This window comes from Equus caballus, chromosome 6, assembly GCF_041296265.1.
Source record: "Equus caballus isolate H_3958 breed thoroughbred chromosome 6, TB-T2T, whole genome shotgun sequence".
NCBI classification, from domain to species: Eukaryota; Metazoa; Chordata; class Mammalia; order Perissodactyla; family Equidae; genus Equus; species Equus caballus.
In genome coordinates, this window is record NC_091689.1 from 38,731,463 (window position 1) to 38,753,047 (window position 21,585).

The 21,585-nt window shown below is 48.1% G+C and overlaps 1 long non-coding RNA gene across 6 annotated transcripts in view; it reads right to left on the minus strand.

The window, feature by feature from the left end:
- Positions 1–6,316: 6,316 nt before the first annotated feature.
- The window catches only part of LOC138924617 (uncharacterized), a 44,609-nt gene continuing 29,340 nt past the window's right edge, over positions 6,317–21,585 (minus strand). For 2 of the 6 annotated variants that reach the window (XR_011439607.1, XR_011439608.1), the window contains exons 3-10: positions 19,373–19,462; positions 15,296–16,388; positions 14,094–14,293; positions 12,899–12,984; positions 11,970–12,178; positions 10,015–11,254; positions 8,516–8,655; positions 6,317–6,534 (exon numbers count right to left, since the gene is read on the minus strand). This is a non-coding gene — a long non-coding RNA (uncharacterized lncRNA). Of the gene's footprint in view, positions 6,535–8,515; positions 8,656–10,005; positions 11,255–11,969; positions 12,179–12,898; positions 12,985–13,375; positions 13,518–13,660; positions 13,742–14,093; positions 14,294–15,295; positions 17,028–19,372; positions 19,463–21,585 lie in introns of those variants that run through there. The other 4 variants (XR_011439603.1, XR_011439605.1, XR_011439604.1 and 1 more) reach the window with 4 other exon arrangements.

Genomic DNA, 21,585 nt, shown 5'->3' on the forward strand with positions numbered 1-21,585 from the left:
AGAGCAAGGCATCCTGTGTTTTGGAGCCGTGAGGTTCATGGATGACACATTTGAGTAGAAGAAAGTCCAGACCAGCACGTCCATCCTCAGACAGTCTATTATGGGTCTCCATTCATACACTTCAAGAATCGTGTCTTTTTTGGACACTAAGATTTCAAACCCGTCATTCTTCTTTCATGAGTTTTCCCACCTGGTTCCACTGGCGGATTTGAGGCTAAGGTGTTGCATATTGAATTTCATTCAGCATATGGTGGATTTTGAACTGTGTATTTAGTATTGTGTGACAATCAATTGTCTCACAGGCTCTTAGTTCAGTGAAATGTGAGCAGACATTTAAACAACTAACGTGCTCCCGGCAGTTCCTCTCCTCCTGGAGGTTGTCTTCTATGCTCAGAATCGCTCCACCATCCACCTGCTGCTTCTGTCTGCTGTCTCGTACCCACACTAAGTGCAAACTCCAAGGGTATGTGACTCTGTCTGTTTTTATTAATCTTTGTATCCCATGCTTGAAAAATGCTCACTAAGAGAACAGATGAAGATGGATCTGTTACATTTTCATGTGCATTGTGTAAAGCTTTAAAATATTAATTGCACATCTATTCTGACTAAATGTGTGCTCCACACTCTGGTTGAGAGGAGATTCCGTGTGATTGGCTCACAGGTTCTCTGGCCTCATTTGAGTCTGTGCACCTGTTTTGTATAACAGATGGGAAAGTGGAAGCACAGAGAGGTGACACATCCAGGCTTCTGTCCAGTTGAATGTCAGGAACAGGTCTCAATGTCAAAGGCCTCCTAAGAGCTGAGAATATGTTCTTCCAACCCAGAGGATCCCAAACTGGGGTGATTTGGCCCCCCTCCCTAGGGCATTTTGGGGAATGTCTGGAGGTGTTTTTGTGTGTCATGACTTGGAGAGTAGGGTGCTGTTATCTGATGTGCGGACCCCAAAGAATGTTTTTAAACATCCTGCAATATGCAGAACAGCCCCAGCACAGGGAATGACCCAGCCACATTGTCAGTAGTGCCGCGGTTCAGAAACCCTGTTTGAACCAAATCACCTCCATGAAATGATTGCAAAGGAAGTAGGAAATCATCCATCAAGACATGGGGGGAAATTTTGGAAAAAAAAATAGATTCATAAACATGCAATCTCAACATGGATATTCCAGCAGGAGACAAGAAAGAACAACCATCTCTGCTGGGGACAGATTGAGGGCAGACCCAGCATGGGGAGGCCCTGGGGAACTTCCATCTCACTGCCCCACGGGTCTGGAGCACTGTGCGCTTATAGCTGCTGTCATCAGACTGACCGGAGTAGTCGGCATCATCCTCAGGCTGCAGCTCAGAGACGGTCAGGCAGGTGGCATTAGGGGAGCTGGCTATGGAGTCAGAAAACTGATCAGGAACCCTGGAGGGTCCTTTGTCACTCTTGTAGATTTCGCTGATGGGGGCACTGCTGGTAGCAGTGCACATATCTGCTCCCAATGTAGCCACTGCTGTGGGTGCAGGAGATGGTGGCCTCCTGCCCCGGAGACTCCAACACAGAGCTGGTCTGAGTCAGCACAACCTCAGCCCAAGATCTTGCAAAGAGGGAGCAACACAGAGATCAGTAAGGACAGGACAGACTCCGTTGCCAGGAAAGAGAAAGAGGTCATCATGCCAGGAGACGTCCAGGTGTCCTCCCAGAATTCCCTGGAGGCAGCCACCTGTGCAGTGAGCTATATGGGTGAGAGGAGCAGAGCCCAGGCCATGGTGGAGATGCACCCAGACTCTGCTTCCTGAGTTCCACCACCAGGCCTGAGCCCACCAACCCTTCTTGTATGTTACCTGTATTCTCAGGGTGGGAGGTCTCCACTCGAATCTTCCCGTTTCTGGAGGCTGTGGGTGCCCCTCCTTCAACGTTAGCCTGGCCTGCATCTACTAAAAGGAGAGTGTAGGACAGGAAAGGGCTTCTCTGCAAGGATTACACAGGAACACTTCCAAGACGCAGGGGAGAGAAGAGCTCAAAGCTGAGGACCTGGGGAGCACCAGCGCCCTCTGGTGGATGCAGGAGACTTGTGATCTGAGCTGGAGCAGGCGATCAGGGTTCCTGCCCTCTCCATCCCGGACCCCTCGCAGATCCAGCCACTTCTGATTGGCTTCTTTCACATAGAAACATGCATGTCAGTTTCCTCCATGCCTTTTGGGGGCCAAATGATATGTATTTTTATCCTTGAATCACGTTCCACTGTATAGATGCACCGGTGTTTCTTTATCCATTCACCTGTTGAAGGGCGTATTGGTTGCTTCCAAGTGTTGGCCATCATGAATAAAGCAGCTGGAAACACTTGTGAGCATATTGACGCCTCAGCTTGATCCTTCTGAGGCTTGCTGTAGACTGTAAGTGCTCTTCCACAACAGCATATTCTCGGAATCATTTAGCCCCTCTGCTGTATTTTTCTGTGAACTCGAGTAAGTGCCCCAAAGTGATGAACAAGGACCACAGCTGACTGCTTGAAATGTGTATAATTCACAGCCTGTGTGAGTCGTGGACACTGCTCATCCACCAGCTCCTGGTCACCCTGTGGACAGACCTTGTGTAGTTTCACACTATGCACATGGATTTTAGGGTTCAGCTAAGATGAGAGGAACCCCATGCTGATTTCTAGATGTTTTCTGTGAAGGGCGCTCCTCTCCAGAACTCATCCCCACAGCTCCCAAGAGCCTCGGATCCCTGAGCTCAGGTCTCCATCTGCTCCACTCGGTGAGAGGCTGTGCGCTGCCTCAGCTCCCCTCTCTGCTCCAGGGGCCAGGCTGTGCATCACACAAAAAAGATGGGCTGATGATACAACTTGTGCCATTTTTTTCCTCACAAAAATAATAATCTTGTTCTGCCTGCTGTCTAATGTTTGAAAGAACTTTTATACATGTATCAGTTTTTCCAGTTGTTTGCAATGGGCAGTTAAATCATTTTTCAGTTATTCCAACATGGTTGCAACTATTTGTGTTTTTAAAATTACATAAATGGTAGTTTCCAGAGATCTTATTCTGAATCTCACTTTTTTTATTAAGACATCTGTGTTTCCTGAAGATGCGTGGATCTGTTTGAGAACTGAGCTCACGATGTGACTGCTGCGTGGCACTTGGACAGCCCATCGTGAGCCCGCTGTGCATGCGCACAGGCCTCCTCCTCGGCAGGTAATTGAGTTCCATTGATTTCTGTGTGGTTGGTTGTTCTGTTTCATTTCTGCAACCACTGCATACTCTTTAAATTATCTGTGTGTTCAAATAGATCTCGATATCTAATCATTTATATCCCAATTCCTTTTCATTTGTTCACAAAATGCTCTAGGCTATTCTTGGACTTAACTTTTCCCACATAAATATTAGAAAAAATGTCATGTTTCCCGAATATTCTGACTGATACTACACATAATTATATTTATATATTAAATAAGCATACATTTCATATTTTTGATATTAATCATTCTCAGCAACGTCTATTTTTACATTTATTCAGGTCATGTTTGATCCCCCCGTTGGAATTTTTATCTTTTCCCAGAGTGTCCGTGTGCATTCTGTGTCAGATGGTTGCCTGCGGTCTCTGCGGTCCTTGTGGTTAATGAAGACGGCGCTGTGTGTGCAGGGAGAAGGGGCTGCACTCAAGCTCCACCCGAGCCTGGTTCCCAGCAGAGCGGCCTCTGCTGAGGTGTCAGAAGACACACGCTGGGCCTGGGGCTTTACTGAAGAGGTGACTGAGTGTGAGACATGCGCAGAAATGAGACTCTATAGACGGTCCTGGAAAAGAGTGTGAGCCCTGAGGCTACAGTGCCTGTCACAGGCAGATTCCACAGGACGTCCTGATCTTATGGTCCTCACGTGGGAAGGTGGCCTCATGCTGCTGGTTGCCTCTGAGAGGAATGTTGTTCCTGAAGAAAGATTTTCTGCTGAGTTGAGCTGAACAGGCTGAGTGTGTGATTTTGGCAACAGCTGAATCTAAAGTTTCTTAGTGTCAGTGATCTGTGGAAGAGCCTCAGAGCCTCTGCTGCTCATCACTTTTGAAAAACAACACAGCACATGAAAAGAGGCTCAACACCATGGGGCATAAGGGAAATACCCGTCAAAATGCACTGAGGTATCACTCCCCCCAGACTAGAAGGGCTATGATAACAATGAGAGACAATAACAATCGTTGGGGAAGATGTGTGGGAATCAGAACATGCAGATGGTGTTGGTGGAAATGTAAACCAGTGGGCCATATTGGAAAGATCTGACAGCTCCTCAGCACTGTAACGTAAAGCACCATACGTCTCAGCAATCCCGCTCCTGGGTGCTTCTCCGGCAAATGAAGACACATATTCATCAAAACCAAAGCAAACAGGACTTGTACCTGAACGTTGCTAGCAGCATCATGCATACTAGTGAAAGATGACAAACAACTCAAATGCCCATCAACAGGTGAATGCATAAACAAATGGTGGTTTGCTCACACAATGGAGTATTATTTGGCAATTAAAAATGGACTACTTTGCCATGCCACAGCATAGATGGACATCAAAACTCTTATGCAAATGAAATAAGTGAAATAAGGTGGTCACAAAGGGCCACGTATTTTCCTGGTTCCAGCTACATGAAATGTCCAGAATAGGGGAATGTGTGAAGACAGACAGTGGATGGGCGGTTCCCTAAGGTTGAGCAGATTCAGGAAGAGTGATGTCAAATGGGTGGGGACGTTCTCTGAGGGAGGATGGAGATGATCTATAAGTAGATTACAGTGACAGTTACACAGCCCTGTAAATATGCTGAGCACTATTGTAGACATTACACTGGGGAGCTTTATGACGTGCAGACTACATCTCAATAAAATTATAAACAATGTGAGAGGGAGCTTCTGCCACTGACTCTTTAAAGTTGGTCTGTGTTCAGAGTCAGACCCTCAGATGTTGACACTCTAGGATGGGCCACAGTCAACCCTGTTTGTAAGAGGCAGTGTGGAGGTGATCACAGGGAATGGGGCATGTTTTGGTCTCGGTTCCCCATGGGTCCGGAGCACTGTGTTATTGCTGATGCTATCGTCCCATGCTGAACAGTAATAATCAGCCTCATCCTCAGCCTGGAGCCCAGAGATGGTCAGATAGGCCATGTTGCCGGACTTGGAGCCAGAGAACCGAGCTGGGATCCCTGAGGGACGAGAACTTCTGAGCATCACAGTTTTGGGGGCACCGTGAGAAATTTGGTACCAGCCCACATCAAATATTCCAACGTTGTTGCTATTTCCAGCGCAGGAGAGGGTGACTTTCTGTCCCACAGACCCAGACACTGAGGCTTCCTGTGTCACCCAGACTGCGCCCAGGACCCTGGAACAGAGGAGGTAGAGACACGGAGAGTTGAGACTGGGGTTATTGCCCGCAGCATGTGCACAAAATTATGGTTAAAGAGCAGCCAAATTGTCCCCCATAACCACTTCTCCTGCTTTCCAAAGCCAGTCACCTGAGCAGTGAGTGAGGAGGGCGAGGAGGAGAGGGGTCCAGGCCACGGTGGAGACACCCAGGCTCTGCTTCGGAGCCTCAGGAGTGAGGGAACTGCAGAGTCCTCTTATCTCTCCCCTCAGGAGAGCAGAGAGGGCCCCTTCATGCAAACCACCCCCCTCCCCTGGAGTGCCTGGGCCCACATTTGGTGGAAGCTGAGTATGGGTGGGGCTGGGGAGCCTCTCCTAGGGCCCTGGGAGCTCCCAGCTGCTGGGCCCCAGTAAGCACAGAGCAGATGCACAAGGCAGGGCTCCAGGCTCTGGGTTCCCAGCTGAGATCACCCCACAGACCCTCCGGACAGGCCCACAGCTCCCCCTGCTGTCTCAGAGCCCAGATTCACCTGTGACTGGGATGGATACCCCAGGGCTGAGCAAGGAGAGAGAGAGACTCTGGACTCAGCCCTGCCTCGCACCCCACCCATCCCCACACAGGGGCCGGAGCTTCTCGTCCCCAGGGAGCTCCTTGCTGTGCTGCAGGTGTCACCGCATCTTTTCCTTACTTCAAAAATATGGCCTCTTCAGTATAAAGTCACTCCTCTGCCCCTTCCACCATTAGTTAGTTATGTGTTGGGGCCATGGGTGACTGACCCCTCAGAGAGACCGTGTCCTGCCGCCAGTGAGCAGAGGGCAGAGGGCAGAGGGCATTAACCCTCCTCCACACCCTCTCTGTGGGGGGCCTGAGGTGACCAGTTCCTCTCTCCCTCATCACAGGTCACTTCCAGCCACGGCAGGCCAGTCTCCATAACCTTCTTTACTTGTCCCCACCTTTACCCTCAGTGGGGCAGGGGTCCATTAATAACTACACACAAGGAATTCTTCCAGAAGAACCTTTATTATTTAGGAGAGAGACCTGCTTCTCCTGTTGCTCGTCCACCCTGGGGAAGATGATCAGGGACATCAGTCCCCCCAGGAAGCAGCCAGGAACCCACAGCCCTGAGGGTGGACAGCAGGGTGAATGGGTCTCCCACACACGATGCGGGCTGTGCATTAGGACAGGGCTGGACCTCCGGGGAAGTGCAGAGGGGCTGAACCTGCAAGCAAATGGGTGAGGAAGGTGGCACAGATGTCCCCAGATTTCTTGTCTAAATCCTCTACTTGCAGCCCATGCATCATTTCTTCCTACTCTACAGATCCTTCTGTGGCACTGCCATGTGTTAGATATTACCCTACATGCTTTATGAACATTAACAAAATTATTTCTCCCAGTGACCAGATCCACAAGTGTAGTTACAATGGCTTTAATAAACTTCAGTCGATTACATACATATATTTCTAGCCAAGCACTTGCTTCTTGACCTCAGTCCTCTACACTCTATTCCTGTAAGTACTGACTGTGTCCAACTGACTGAGTCACAGAAAACATCTGCTCAACTTCTCTACCTCTGAGTCAGACTAAAAGCCAAAGGATGCCCGTGGCCTTAACAGTGTTGTTTCACTGCTGTGGCACTCAAACCCGGGAGAGTGCTGAGACTTAGTAGTAGCCAGTCCAAAAGTAATTTTGAATGAAAACATAAATGAGTCAACAAAAAAGACAAAAATGCCTCTCCCCTCTCCCACACAGGGTGAAGCATGGATAGAGACACTGTGCCGGACCTGCTCTTTTATCTGTGCTCTCATCGACCGTCCACATCCCCAGCTGTGTACATGAGTCATCCTAGAGACATCCACGCACCTCTCTCACTCATCCCAGCAACCCCCCAGCCTGCGGATCCTTCAACACAAAGACCCCCAGGGGCAGGCCCCTAGCCGAGTGGTTAAGTTCGTGCCCACCGCTTCAGCAGCCCAGGGTTTCGTGGGTTCAGATCCTGAGCATGTACATGGTGCCGCTCATCAGGCAATGCTGAGGCAGCATCCTACATGGCACAACCAGAGGCACTCACAACTAGAATGTACAACTATGGACTGGGGGCACTTTGGTGAGAAGGAGAAAAAAAAAGACAATATTGGCAACAGATGTTAGCTCAGGCGCCAATCTTTAAAATAACAACTCTAAATTCTGATGAATCTTTTTTGCCGGTGGAGGCAGCCTCTCTAACCACTGTGGAAACAGCCTCGTGAGGAGTTCCCTGTGATCAGCTTGGGGAGCAGGAGAAGCCTCGGGCCAGATTTCCAGAGCACTCTGTGATACGCAGGTCCCACCCAAAGGTGCACAGCAGCAGCCCTGTGCCCCTTTCTGGGGCATCCACGAAGGTCAGTGATGGGGGGAAATCTTTCCAGTGAGCAGGACTTCCAGCAGCGCTCCTGGCTGCTCACTTTGCTTGGAATAAGAAACGTGATCCACGGGTGGGATCATGCACTGACACATGGGCTGTGGCCAACTGCTTGGCCTGATGGTCAGGTCCCTGGAAGCAATACCGTTGGAAAACTGCTGACCAAGAAAATGCAGACAGGTCTCTCTGAATGGGCAAAAAATGTGCAGAGATTTGTTTCACATGTGAATGCTCCCCAAAGGGTGACCTCGGCACAGGAGGATTTTAATCAAATGGATGGCCTGTTTGTGGATACCAATCAGCCTCTTCCCCAGCAGCCCTGGCATCACCCAATGAGCTATGAGCAAAGGGGTCCTGGTGGCAGGGATGGACGCGGTGCCAGGGATGGACATTTTGCATGGGCTCAGCATCATGGACTTCCACTCACAGAGACTGATTTGGCTCCGGCCACTGCTGGGCGCCCACTCTGATGACAGCGGAGACCCACACTGAGTGACTCACACAGCAAGCATTGCCACAGCCATCAGTCAGCTGCCTGGGGTCAGGGTGATGACACTGGACTGCATCCAACATGGAAGAGGCAGTGTGCTGTTCTACCCGAACAGACACTCACTGTGAATATGGACTTGCCTTCCCTGAACACAATGTTTCTGCCCAAACTACCGTTAGTGAGCTCAGAATCTCTTTCCCACAGTTATGGTTTCCACATAGCCTTGCTTCTGATCAAGGAACTCAGTTCATAGCAGATGATGTGAGACAATGGGCCCATGCTCATGGAATTCACTTGGCTTATCATTTTTACCTGTCCATTCACTTGTCCATTCACTTGTCCGTCCTGAAGCAGCTGGCTTGACAGAATGGTGCAGTGGCCTTTTAAATTCCCAGTACAGTGTTGGCGAGGGGACGATCCCTTGTAGGGCTGGGGCATGGCTTTTCAGGAGGCTTTAAATGCACTGAATTGTTAATCGATATGTGATGCTCTCTCTCCCACATCCAGCATTCAGGGTTCCAGGAATCAAGGAGTGGAAATGGCAATGACATAACTATTACTCCTAGTGACCCACTAGCCAAGTGTTTAACCTCTGTCCCCTTGATCTTATGTTCTGTTAGCCTAAAGCTCTTAGTTCCAAAGGGATATATGCTGCCACCAGGAGACACAACGACGATCTCATTGAACTGGAAGTTAAGACTGACAGCTAGGCACTTTGGGCTCCTCGTGCCTCTGAATCAACAGGATAAGAAGGAAATCACTGTGCTGGATGGGGTGACTTCTCCTGACTACCTTACCAAGGAGAAATTGGACCATTATTTCACAGTGGAGGTAAGGAAGAGGGTGTCTATAACACAGAAGACCCCTTAGGGTGTCTCCTACAACTACCATGCCCTGGGATTAATGTCACTGGAAAATGACAACAACTCAATTCAGGCAGGTCTACTGATTGTCCCTACCTTTCAGGAATGAAGGATTGGGCCATTGCAGTGACATCTAGGAGGTCACACTGTCTGACCTGGAGCCAGAAAATCTCTCAGAGACCCCTGACAGCCAGCTGTTACTCCTGTGGCTCAGGAGTCTGGGGACACGGCATGGGAGCTGCTGCAGCCATGCTGCCCCCTGTTGGCCAACACTGTTGCTGTTTCCCATGCAGGTGAGTGTGCCTGTCTGTCCCAGGGACTTGGTCCCTGAGGGTGGCTGAGTCAGTCCCATCTGGACCCAGAATCAATAGCGGGAGACACAGGGAGAACAGTGAGCTGAGTGAGTGAGGGGGAAGCAGAGGTGAGCTGAAGCTCCCCAGAGTCTTCCACTCAGGAGAGGCCCCCCGCACCTGTGCAAAGTGAGGAGGCAGATGGGGAAATGGGCCCAACGCACCCTGCAGGTGCTCAAGAGCTCCCCTCCCAAGACCCCTTCAGGGACACTGGGGTCCCCCATATCTCTTTCATTATCTACAAGACCCAACAGGGGAGCAGTTCCTACATTCAAATGTGTGCAGGTCCCTGACCCGCTGCAGCGCCCCTCAGCTCTAGGCAAAGTCTCTGTTGCCTGGAGGAAGAGGAGGAGGAAGAGAATTGCACCCTCCCAGGCCCCAGGTGGTGAGAGAACCTGGCCCTTCATGGCCCTGGGTCCCGGAGGTCCTGACCGCTGCAGTCTCATCACAGCACAGCTCAGTGAACTCACTGCTCACTTCCCTCTGGCCTGCGAGACTTTCCCAGGTGGCAGGGCCAGGCAGGCTCACCTCTGAGATAGCCCCACGGTGCCCCCTGCTGGCCACATGTCCTTGCAACCAGGCCACAGACCTGACACACCTGAGCGTCCTGCAGGTCTGCACTCGATGGTGCAGTTGCTTAGGGAAAATTCCTTGCAGGTATTCAAACAGTGACACCAAGAGTTACCATGTGACCCAGCAATTCCACTCCTGGGTACAGACCCAAAAGAAACGAAAGCAGGTGTCCACACAAAACCTTGTACGTGAATGCTCATAGCAGACAAATACATAATAGCCAAAAAGTAGACATAACCCAAATGTCCATCAGCTGAGGAATAAACAGACTGTGCTGCAGCTACACGATGGAATGCCATTCAGCATCGAAAAGAAATGGAGGGCTCACACATGTGGCAACACGGGTGGACCCTGAAGCCGTCATGCTGAGTGAAAGAAGCCAGACTCAAAAGGTCACGCATCGTATGATTCCATTTATAGGGAATGTTCAAAATAGGCCAATCCATAGAAACAGAATATGAATTTCTGTCTGCCTAGGCCTGAGGGTTTAGGGGAAACGGGACTGTCTCCTAACGAGCAGAGTGTTTCTTCTGGAGCAGTGATGGAAAGCTTCCAAAATCGATTGTGGTGACGTTGCACAATTCTGTGAGTATACTAAAAACACTGATTTACACACCTTACAGTGTGACTCGTATTACATGTGAACTATATCTCACTGACGCTGTAATGATGACGAAAGACTGCACGGTGCATCAGCAACACAGAAGACATCCCCCAGGAGGGAGGACAGAGTCTCGTTCACTCACTTTAAAGGGTCCCAACCAGGGCAATGAAAACGCAGAGGAATTCCAGTAGCGAATGTTCTAGGTACTAAGACAACCTGAAACATCCATGAGGATTTCTATGTTTTAAATTTTTTTTAAAAGGTACCTAAAGTTTAAAAAAGCATATTCACAAGTGTCAGAAATGAATCATCATAACCCAGGGGGAGGGGAACACAGGGAGCCATCAAACAGAAAAGAAGTGGAAGAGTTCGGATCACGTGGATGTGCACGCTGAACATGAAAGTGGACCCACGTTTATTACTGCTCCACCCCAAAGAGACGTCAAAGTCAAACAGCCCAATTAATGAGATCTCTTTCAAAAGCATCAGTTTATGAAAAAACAAAATATTAGGAAATATTTTGCAATCATGAATTGAATCTTCCAGATTCCAAGATTTATAACTAAAAACTCCTGAAGGTTCCATTTCATAGGCATTGGAGTGACTCTCCTCCTTGTGGTTTGAGTGGATTCCAGAAGTGGCAGATGCCTTCAGGATCAAACTGAAAAGAGTCCAAGAGTATGTGTAAAAGGCTGTTCTCGATGCTTAGTCTGACCCTAAACTCTATATAAGATCAGAGACGTGAACGAGGAGCAGCACAACCAGCAGGTAGAGTGACAAGGAACTGTGGAAAACTCAGCTCTGTGTGCCGGGATATTTCAGGGCACGTGTCTATTAAAATTCATCAGGCTTTAACGCACCTTTCACGGTTAAACAAAAGCAAATACAAAGACATCCTGGATTTGTCCAGGCGTGTGCCTGTTCCTGATACCAGCCTTTGGTGTCCCTTCAGTTCACATGACTATCCCCGACGACAGTATACACCCCTGTGCACAGACACCGCTCGCCAGGGCCAAGGTGACTGAGGCACTTGTGCCACGGAAGTCTGGGCTACTTAGCCAGGGGACACCTCCTACCTCCGCCTCCTCCACTTCTGTCCTGGGCAGTCAGGAGAACCCCACCCCACCCTAGGGGCTCTCAGATGGCTGTCATGACGTGGTCAAGGTTTTAATGACATTGTGGGTGTAGGGTTGCCAGGTAATGAATGCACAAAGAAGCTGCCCTCTACCCGTATTATGATCACATCAAGGAACATTACTGACACTAAAAAGGAAAGATATTGTTTCTAGAATAAAGGACAGACTATCCTAGGACAGACCATTTGCCAAGCTTCCCCTGATGTGTGTGTACATAATATATAAATCGCATTCACCCACCTTTTTAAGGGGTTTCCTCCTCTCTAAATGCAGATGATGATAAACCTCTGTCCCAGGGGTGTGATGAGAAACGAGCACAGGGAAAGTGTGGATCCAGCCCCAGCACAGAGTGAGAGGGAAGACGTGTCAGCTGCTGGATTCTCACACATGCCTCCTCCTGGTCTTGATCTGCTCACTGCCCACCATCAGGGAAGACTGCACAGGCCAGCCTGGAGAACCAGACCCAGGTGAGAACACCAGGTCACAAGAAAGAGGCCTGGCCCCGAGTCTGCCGCCAGGGGCCCCACAGCTTCATTTGTACAAGACAGTTCAGGTCCACTCTGCACACCCACCTGAGCGCTGACCTGCTTTATACCAAGCACAGCACTGGGGGCCACGGTCGGGAGCAAGACAGCTCCTGCCCCCCAGGATCATCGAACCCAGGGAAAGGAGAACCAATGACGGCCTCGGGGAACCCATGATCACTGATCTAGAGCTTCTCATGGAGGTTTAAACAGAAACATAAAGAAGCAAGCCATTTGAAACACAGTCGACAGAAATTGGAAAAAAAATGAAATCATCTAGCTAAATGAGCATGGAGGTATAATCCGCTTGTCAAAATCTAGGCAGGATGCTCACCAGCTGTGCAGGCTGCTGGCTGAGTGGGTAGTAGAGGCAGCGGAACAAACCACCCTGTGCGGGAACCAAGCTCACTGGTGGGAAATCTCCACCAAGAGTGGGGTTGTCATCACCACTCCCCCAAATTACCTGTTGCACAATCTGACCCTCACCCAACATCCCCCCTGAGGGTCATTTTCATTGATGGAGACTCACGCGAGCACCATGTGCTTCCAGCTCTGGAAAGCAAGGGGTCGACGGACCCACACATATCAGGACCTGGCCTTGGTCCTGCTACCCTGCAGGTGCCCCAGTGCCAACAGTGAGCCTACCTGGATCTGCCCGAAGTCCATGGTGATGGTAGCAGTAGAGGTGAAACTTTTAATGATGGCACAGGAGACGAAGTCCAGCAGGAACCCTGGCAGCCAAGAGGGAATACTGTGTTGGTCAGAGCTCTGCCTGGTCCCAGAGGACATGGGTGGACATGGCTGGGAAAGGCAGTGTGGATGGGACTGAGGCTGAGGACTGGAATGACATGCCCTGTGTGGGCTGGTTGGAGAGCAGGAAAGGGAGGTTGGGGTCTGAGGCTCTGGGAGCTTCTCCAAGTGTCCTGGCCTCTCAGCAGAATAGGGGAGGGCTGAGGGGTGAGGGTCCCCCTGCCCCTACTACACACACACAGGGGTAGCCCTTGGAATGCAAAGAAGGAAATGCTGAGGGCAGGGCCATCCCCAGGAGGCAGGGGCCCCACTACTCTGGGAAGAGCAGAACCACACCTCCCCCACCATGGACCGAAGGCCTGAGAGTCTTACCCAAGCACAGGGACTCCATGGCTAACTGCATGCAGCCCACAGGAAAGCCAGCAGCACAGCACAGGTGGGCTCAGGGTAACATGCCAGAAGGTGACCAGGAAGAACTACACGAAGCACCCATGAAGGCAGAGTAGAAGCCACACTGTTGGGGAGAGAGTGATGAGCACCCAGGAAGCACATGGCACACCCAGGGTGCCCCTGGTGTAGACATCTGAGCACAGGGGTCTGCGGTGTCCACTGTGTACTTTGGGCATACCAGCGCACACAGGCAGGGTAACCACTCACCCTCGATCATCCATGAGTGTGACCTGCTGTGATGAGGGGACCTCTTTTCTACCTGCACCCAAGTGGGGCCACAGGTGCCACCTGCGGGAGCACAAAGACCTGCGTGTTTCTGTGTGAGTCTGTGAGCCTGAGAAATAATGCTTAAAGCTACAGTGAGTCATCCTGCTGGCCCCATCACACAACCCAGAACTGCCCTGATACCTGTGTGTGACAAGTGTGACAAGAGAAGTTATAAAAGCGTGCGTCTCCCCAAAGGCAGTCACATGCTCTAGACTGTAAACCAAGGCTTCTTGGTTCCCATGGGGCTGGAGCCCTGGGTGCCCCGCTGTCTGGAGGGGATACTGTGCATTTCTACTCTGCTTCTGGGCAGGCGATGAGGCCAAGTGTGGGGTCAGGGAGGGGATGTGGCCAGCAGCAGGGGCAGACATCTCACCTGGGGCAGGAGTCAGGCCACCTCAGCACAGGCCAGCGTGTGGGGAATGACCTTGAGCCCCACTGAAAGTCCAGTGATGAAGTCCATCTTCAGAGTCCAACAGCCAGGGCAGGATGGGCAGCCTCCTCTGCACGGCCGCAGGGGGGCAGCAGTGGTCTTGCAGGGCCATGCTGGAGCCTGAGGGCCTGGCCTCACTCAGCCTGGGGTGGAGCAGGGGCAACACAGACCAGCAGTCAGGGTCCCGGCCTCAGAGGACCCAGCAATAGGGCGGGGGTCCAGCGCATCAGGAGAGGCACAATCTGTCTCCCCTCCAGGGGGTCTGAGCCTGATGGCCTACATCCCACCCCCTTGCTGGTCTGAGACAGGAAGCCAGAAACCTGTGCAGAGGGGGCGTCCACCAAAGATGGAGTGTCCCCACACCCCTGCCCCAAATCCCAGAACCCCACTTGCCCAAACCCTAGCTGGTAAACAGTTTCTCAATAAGAAGCCTAAACACTCAGTTTTTCCTCCAAGGAAAATCTACTTGCTTCTTTTTATTTCCTCCCCAGGGAATTTAAGGAGGCACAGTGCAGAGAGAAGCAGCGTCCAGGGGGCTCCCTCCTCTGGCTGGTGTGGGTGGGAGGACTGGAGGCCCTGAGGGCCCGAGGCTTTGCAAAGGCCAGCCATGGAGACTTCCACCCACTAAGGGGACTGCAGCGCTGGAAGGGGTGTCTTCCATTGAGGCCTTGCCTTACCCCCGCCCCCACCTGTGGCATTGGCATCCTAGGGGACCCCAGGGGTTCTAGTTGGTTCTGGGAAGTTCAAGGCCCCTTGATTAACTCAGAGTGCACAGCATCCGTAGGATCCTGGCACCACCTGCACAGAGTTGGCCCCAGACTGCCCCTCATCCCTGCCCCTGCGAGGCTGCTCTGGGCACAACGTGGCCCCCACCCCGAAGCCACTTACGGCGAAACCTGGGGTCTAAGGGTGGGACACCACGCTGCCTAAGAGTCTATGGCCTGCGGGCTCCACCAAGGTCGAGGGAGGCGGGAACCTGGGTTGGGACGCAGTGGGTGGGGAGCGGGGTCCACGTGGAAGGCGCCCGCATCCTCGGCCCCTGCGCCGGGCCCCGCATCGGCCTCCCCCCGCGGCCCCGCTTTTCTCCCGGGAGCTCGCCTACCCTTCCCTGGGCCCAACGCCACCCACTGCCGCCGCGGACTCACCAGGAACCGCAGCAGCTGGGGGTCTCCTGAGATCACCGCATCAGGGTCCACGGGAGGCGCAGTGGTTGAGCGAGGGGCAGTGGTTGAGCGAGGGGCGGGGCCAGGGCGCCTGGGGGCGGGGCCTGACGCGCACGTGTACTCGGGCGGGGCCAGAGCCACGGGTGCGGGCCTGCCCTGCGAGGCGCTGCCGGACCCTGAGCTCTGCCGTGCGCATCGGGCGCCTAGCCGGAAAGTGCTGCTGGTCCTCGGTGAGTGCGTCCCCCGCAGGCCCGCTGACGTCCTGAGCGCTGCCTTCCACCGCCGCCTGTTGTTCCGCCAGAAGTGGCCACTCGTCCCTTTACACCAGCGGTTAGCGCTGACCCGAGCGTGCCCTGCAGCCCCACTGCCATTCCCTCCCCATCTCCCCTCTCTGCTTCCCGGACTTCGTGGTCGGCTCCTTGGAGAGGGAGGCAGGGGCGGCCTCGCCCACCGCGGGGTGTGCAGTGGTGGGCACCATCATTCAGCCCCCAACTGCTGCCCTCCGCTCTGACCCTGCTCTCCCACAAGTGCCCAGAGCAACCAGAGCTAACCCTGCGGGCCCCCAGCTCAGAAGGCTGGGCGGCTTTCCACAACTCAGGGACCCACAGATCCTGAAGGAGATGCCATAGGAGGGGCTGGTGCCCCAGTCCCCAGAGACCAGCCGGGGTGCCCTGGGTCTCTCATCTGCTCCCCAGCCCTTTTTTCAGACTCCGGAGCGCTGTACTTCAGCTCTCCTTCTCCTGGATGAAAGGTGCAGCCCCTGACGACGCATCCCCTGGCAGAAACCCCTGGGAGGTTTCCAGAACCCTGCCGTTCAGGAGATTGGCTGCTGATGGGGATGTTTCCAGGGGCAGCAGGGCCCCAAGTGGTGGTGGTAGCAGAGGCGGCGGCAGGTTCAGCCTTAGGAGAAAGGAGGGCCACTGCACGGGGGTGTGCCAGGACCCGCGGTTGCAGGCTGGCTGGTCTGTCTGTCCCAGGAGCCTGTCCCCGTGGCATCTGCACAAATACAATTGTCCAGCCTGAATGCAAGGACACGAACTGCGGTACTCAGGCAGCAAACTCAATCAAGAAATTCCTGCAAAATAAAAGTGGATACTGGGCATTGCAATAAATCATATCGGAGAGAATTGAAGAGTGTTAGAATTATTCAAAAGATTTAATATCTCTGGTTTCACAACTGCTGCAATGTTGCAAAGTAAATATCCACAAACAGAAATAGTAAAGAAAATTAAAAGATCATTGCAGTCAGCAGAAAACACTTTTTTCACATGAACCTTCAGAAGAACCACGTGTTAATAAGAAACACAAGTAGAAAATTAATATTCCATGTAACCAAAGACACAATGGTAGATGAATAAAAAGGCATTTTGAATTATATGCAAATGCAGAGCACACTTTCAGCTATTTATACACCCTCCATAAGTTATGGGAAATGTCAGAGGAAACATTGAAATGCCAAAGTATAAATTTACATTTAAAATTAAATTCAGATGGCATGAAATTGATTTGTTTGAAGGGTTAAATCTTCTTAGAAAAATTTTTCCACAAGGATCATCAGCTCTAGGTGTAATAAAATTTGTATTTTGAAATAATTTATCAGAAATCTCTCCAATGTTGTCATAGCCTATAAAACACTCTTCACGGCTCCACGAGTGTTTACCCCAACACAGACTCTTCTCCTCAGCATAAGTAAACGTGTTCTGCAATCTTGCATCTGCCAAAAATAACAGACACCGCTTTCAACTGTATCAATTTAAAATAAAAGTTACTAACTTTATATATTTTCATGACATAAACGAATTTGCATAAGTGAGACAAAAAATCTTATGATCTGTTTAAACATAATATTGAGAAAGTGTCATGTACTGTATATGTTATATAAAGTAAGACTGATAAGATTGCCTTGTAATGTGTAAATTTATGTTATTCATGTCTTTTTCAGTCCTGTTATGTTTTATAAGTAATAAGATATTTTAAAGGAAAATGCTTCCTATTTTGGTACCTTTAACTGCGTATTTCCCCCTGCTTCCTGCATAAGGGGTTCTGAATGTTCATTTTTCAATGGGCCCCACAAAATATGCAGTCAGCCCTACAGCTGTGTGAAAGGTTTCCAGCCCCCCTGCATGACAGCTCTAGTGAGGGGACAAGGCATGTAGCCAGCAGAGGGTCCAGCTACACACAATGACACAGGTTGAGACTGTTCACACTATTTAGAAGGACTTTAATCAGAGTAGGATTCAAACTGAGTCTCTTGGCCAGTACAAAGTTGTGTTTTGGGCCATGATTTTAAAGCATATATACTAACTAAAAGCTGAACATTGTCTTCTTAAGAGCACAGAATCATAGTCCTTGGTTTACAACTAGGGCTGCCTGATAAAATAGAAGACCTCTAAGCAAACTTAATTTCAGATGAACAACAAATAATTTTTTAGTATAACTAGGTCCTAAATGTTACATGGGATGTATTTTTTATTTCCTATATCTGGCAACCCAATTAATAGCACTATCATCATTAGTCCATACATTGCCTTAATTAACTTAATAATTAATCTGATATTCATGTTTTAGGTGCAGGAATTTTTAGTAACTATCCTCTTAAACCTTGTGGCAACTCTAAGGCACTGAGAACTTATTTTAGATACTCAGAAGTGACTGATTCTCGATCCTGTTAATCAAATTGTGATTGACCCAGGGTATCAGCATCAACCTCGTGCTTGTTAGAAAAGAATCTCATGTCCCACCTAGACCTACTGAATTCAGAATCTGCATTTTAACAAAATCCCTATGTGATTCACATACACATTAATATTTTAGGAGCACTGATTTAGAAAGCTGTGTTTTAGGAAAATTCCCAGGGCATATGCAGGGTGGATTGAAGGGGAACTGACTGCAAGTATAGAAACCCCTTACAAGAATATTTTAAAAGTTCAGGCATTGCTTCAAGATCTGAATTCTGGTGCAGACGGCAGGAATGAAAAGAAAGAAACTGAAATGAGAAACACTCTAATGGAAAAAAATCAATGGGACTTGGTAACAGACCAGATGGAGGAGAGAAAGGAAAGATGTCAGAATCCGAATGTAAATCAAGTAGAAGCATCAAAGTGTTTCTAGTCTTCTTGGCAGGGGTTCTCACCCTTAGCTGCACTGTGATCACCATGAGCTTTAAAATACTCACGCCTGGGTCCCAACCCCAGAGACTCTGATTTAAGGTGAAGCCTGGGCATTAGAATTTCAGACTACTTCCCATGTGATTCTACTGTGCAGCCAAGGTAAAGAAACACCAATATGGGCTCTTTCAATCTATTTGTTTTCACTTAGAGTAGTGATTTTCAACCCTTGCTACAGTTTACTTGGGGAGCTTTAAAAATATATCAGTATCCAGACGTTGCCCTTAGAGATTATGATTTAATTGGTAATATTTTAGAAGTTCTTCAGTCAATTGTAATGTGCAGCCAGGGTTGAGAACACTCAATTGAAAAATTCAGTTTAATTGGTAATTTATTAACCATTTTTTTAAAATAAGTATAAATGAAGAGGAAATCAGTGCTAACAGACTCCAAACCTTCTAGTTAGGTGAAATATAAACCAACCTATTTTCCTTTGCTTGTTATAACTTCACAATGAAATTTACTTGGAATTAGCTACAATTTCCATTTTTTCAAAACTTAATTTTGGATCCAAAAAGAATCGGCTTATGACCATTGCAATTAGATAACCATTTATGAAATGAGCATTATTCAGACACTTATAATATGAAATAAATTGATTCCAACTGCAGCCACAATTATATATCTTAGGATAGAATAAGGTCCTGGGGGAGAAGGACAGGAAGGAAGCAAAATGTCTGAAGTTTATTCCTGAGTCAAAGTAAAGTCTCCTTCAGGACTGAACCCTGTAACTAAGGTCCAAATAAAAAATATCGAGCAGAACATTTAAGCACTTCATAGTTAACTTAATCACTATGGGATTATTTCATAAATGTGCAAAGTAAAGTAAAAATTTTTTTCAAAAAGAGAAATGTTTCCAAATAACCTTTTATAAAATGGAAAATTGGCTTACCTCTTCCCTATGATTCTTTATTGGCATACAAAGAATACTTTGTGTCTTGTAGCCTGTAATTTGGTCCACTTCTGCATTGAATCGAGGATCCTAGTAGGGAAAAAGAAATTCAATTTAATGACTGACCTGTTCAAAGATTGATTTGATTTTTCCCATTTATAAGATTAGAGAAATCTAACCTTTGACTTACCTTGTTGCTCTGAATGACAATTTTATCATTGTAAAAGGCACTGCTGAATGTAAGTACGTATCATCTTTGACAAAGATAAATTTAAGTGTTTTTTAGCAGCTAGTGTTTATGAGAACCAAAAAAATACAGACTCAAACATATAAAGGAAATATAAACAAAGAAATAAACTCAAAGAAATTAAGGAAATTCAAAATATTAACCAATTTGGATAGCCTTACTTAGATTCAGGAAGACTGGCAACTCTCCTCCCCGTAACACAATTTGCCTGTTCCCATCTCGCTACCTGATTCTTCCGTGCCATCCAACAGGAAAGCATCTCTGCTCTGAAACTTTTCCTATAAAACGAACCACCTCCAAAACAAACTTCCAGTATTGACTTTACTCCCTTGTAATGGTCATTTATATAATTCCTCAGTATTCTGTTCTATCTCAGGTGTTCACAAGAATTTATATCTTTTTTCTTTTTTCTTTTTGTATATGTAAAAAAGCTGCATGGCCTCAATCAGACTGTAAACAACTCAATCTTTTGAATCTCTTTCCCCTTTTATAAAGTATATCATGCACATCCAGTAATTGCAAAGGACTCTGACACGTGTAAAAATTCTAAATGTGAGCTAAAGAAAGGTACAGGCTATTTTCTCTTAAACTCCAGATTGGGAAGACTGAAGTTACTTAGGCTGTACACTCTGTGAGGGGCTTTTTTTGGGCTCATCACTGTATTCCCAATGTTAGCACAGGAACTCAACAGCATTTGGTAAATAAATGAAAGAATTCATCAACAAGTGATATCATAGTTATCAACTGTGATCATTTTTAGTTTATTATAGTTTAAATTAAATCTTGTAGGTAGGGGAAAACATACTAAAGGAAATGGACAGATAACCACTATATGAGGAAAGATTAGAATGGAAAAAACAAACCAGAACATAAACATTTGAATGAGTGTTGTTCCTTCAAAGCAACAGCCTTGGGAAGTTACATGTTTAACCTAATGACAGCATCACTGCTCTCAAAACTCTGCTGTAGGAATTCCCTTCAGAGAATATGGAATCACTACACTGGAAAATCCTCATCTTTGAAGGTCATTTCTATTTTTTTTTTTTAAATTAGTCTAAAGTCATGCAAAGCCAAAGCTGTGAATGAAGTAAATGACTATACTAGATTCCATCAATTGGGGTCAGAAATGAGGCCAATTTTCCCCTGAGAGGGCCAAACCCGACATTAAGGACAACTGCAAAAGAAAAATTATAAAATGGTGGAAAATCCGTTTAAATATTTTATATTATAAATAAACGCTACCGCATTTTTGCTTTTTCTGCAAACATACTCCAAGTTATATTGAGACACAGAGAAAACCTGGGCTGAATGTTTCTAAGAAATAGTTCCTAAATAACATCCTTTAGTATGCAAAGTATCAAAAGCAATTCTGATATTGATGAATTAAAGAAGTAGAAATTTATTAACTTATACAGTAAATTATTCTACAAGCTAATAATCAAAATATGAATAAAAATGCACCTTCAGCAATTATTTTGTTAATGAATATTTGAATTACAAGACCAATTTATGAAGACGATTAAACCCAACTATCTAATCACAGCAATAGAGTTTGACAGACTGAAATTAGCAGGACTATCACAACATTTTTGTGCATAGTAGAAGTTTAATATCAACAGCAGCCTGGATTGCACTCTTCATTGAAGGAGGCGGGAGTAACATATGCTTCAAATTCACTTTAGGTGAATTTTGGCATCTCAAAATATTTTCCTTTAACAATGCACTCACTGCAGAGGCAATACGCAGAGAGAAGTTCTAACCCCATTAGGTCCAAGAAACACCTTAAAAAAAATGGAGCACTACTGTTATTGTGATTATTCCTTTTATTGTTTATGAGAACATGTCAGTGTAAAAAAAACACAGGCCTTGGATCTCCACTTGCCATGATAAAGCAACTGGTACCAGACTTGCCCTACTGCTTTACTAGACAGTGGAGAGCGGAAATGCACGATTGCCATGCAACACT